The sequence below is a fragment of the Hibiscus syriacus genome, unplaced genomic scaffold (genome assembly GCF_006381635.1).
Source record: "Hibiscus syriacus cultivar Baekdansim isolate YM2019G1 unplaced genomic scaffold, ASM638163v2 tig00113124_pilon, whole genome shotgun sequence".
NCBI lineage: Eukaryota > Viridiplantae > Streptophyta > Magnoliopsida > Malvales > Malvaceae > Hibiscus > Hibiscus syriacus.
In genome coordinates, this window is record NW_024063444.1 from 2,365,784 (window position 1) to 2,367,857 (window position 2,074).

At 37.2% G+C, this 2,074-nt stretch overlaps 1 pseudogene; it reads right to left on the reverse strand.

Annotated features, from left to right (window-relative positions):
- Positions 1–852: 852 nt before the first annotated feature.
- On the reverse strand, positions 853–1,690 carry LOC120185753 (annotated as a pseudogene).
- Positions 1,691–2,074: the final 384 nt, after the last annotated feature.

Genomic DNA, 2,074 nt, shown 5'->3' on the forward strand with positions numbered 1-2,074 from the left:
GAGAAAATATTCATTAAAAAAAAAGGAATTAATATCAACTTTTAATTTGCCCTCATCTAACGATCCTAAAATGCTATAAAACTAAAAGTTTTACACTATTTGTAAGTGTATCATAACCTATATATATGAGATATGAATCAATTACATGTGTAATTTTTTTTTAGTTTTACATATATTTAAACAGTTAGATGAGTGAAAATAGACAACTGAAGTTAACAGTGTAAAACTATTTTTTAGTTTTTCACTCATCTAACGATTAGAAATCTATGTAAAACTAAAATTTTTTTTTAAAAAATGTAAGTGGATCCTATATATGGGGGGGGATCAATCAATAAATTAAGTGAAGTTTAACTCCTTTACAAAGTTGGTTTACATAAGTTGAATATAAGGAGGTACATGAGGATGTTGATGAGAAGATGGCAGTGGTTGAGGATTCAATTGATGAAAGTTTTTCACTCATCTAACGATTAGAAATCTATGTAAAACTAAAATTTCTTTAAAAAAAATGTAAGTGGATCCTATATATGTGTGTGGGGGGGGGATCAATCAATAAATTAAATGAAGTTTAACTCCTTTACAAAGTTGGTTTACATAAGTTGAATATAAGGAGGTACATGAGGATGTTGATGAGAAGATGGCAGTGGTTGAGGATTCAATTGATGAAATTTGCAACATCAGAGACCTTCATTAATGACTCAAGATTGCATAATTGGGTGCTGTCATACAAGAGCTGTGGAAAGCACTGAAAATGCAGGAATGGATGTTTTCCAAGACGATAACGACATGGCCGATGCCTTAACGGATCAAACTGAAATCTTAGCAGTAATATACATAGAACCCAAAGGTCAAAGGTTGATCGCACAATTCGTGATATTTAAGAATGATTTATGCCTAAATCTTAGGCACTGCAATAAGTTGTAAGACCAGCTCTAGCACCTACAGGAGCGACCTGGGTCAAGTAAAATCCCAAAAATTCTTCATAGTCAAAGGGTTTGAAGAGCACGGGATTTTTATCATCCACAAGTTCTTCTGGTGCCTTCACTTGGTACCCTCCTCTGGGAGCTGCAAATAATCCCACGCTGTACCTTGCGTTGTCCCCCTTCATCATGACTCTGTGATAAGTAGGACACAATCCACCATTTAACCATATCTTCAAGGACTCTCCAACCATGACTATGAAAGAGTTGGGCGAGGGTTCAACGTAGTAGGACACAATCCACCATTTAACCATATCTTCAAGGACTCTCCAACCATGACTATGAAAGAGTTGGGCGAGGGTTCAACGTTGATCCACTCGGCATCTTTGTTTTGAACCTCCAATCCATCAACCTCGTTTTGATGCAATAGGGTCACCATATTCTGGTCAGCGTGAGCAAACGCCGCGAGGGTTGGCTCGATCGTTTGGGGCGCTCATGGGCCTTAGCATGTAACCGCGTACTTGTCAACACCAAAAATCTCCAAAACCATCCTCTGAACCGTCTTCTCTAATCTTGATGCCAGCTCTGTGAACCACACCAGAGTTTTACTGCCAATTGAACTCCGATTAGTTAATATATTTTAAATGGTAAAAGGAAGGGTAAGTGAAGAGAGTTATGATTTTGAACCTGAAGCTTATGTTTCCGTGAGGCCAGAAGGTGCTAGTCGGGCCTTGTTCGATGTTTGCAGCAACCTGTGCTTCATCAATCGTCATGCTTTCAAGCAATTTGGATGGAACCCCAGAATAACCACGAAAGTGCTTGTCCGAAACATATAGTTTTTTGTTTCTAAAGGCAAGTCGAAGACCTCTTCCATGGCTGCAAATAGTGCATGTCGACGCTCCAGCACTTGGTCGAACAAAGCCTCGAAACAACCGCACTGATGCAATGCTTCACGGACTCGGTGTTTCACAGAATCCCACTCAGGGTTTAATAAAAGACTAAAATAATTTATTTTTAATTAAAATAGAAAAAAAGGAGTTAGAGTGTCGAGTTACACTGTCACACTAAATCCGATCATAATTTTTTTTATAGAAACAACTAATTTTATTCAAAATAGGATAATTTTTTTTATAGAAACAACTAATTTTATTCAAAAT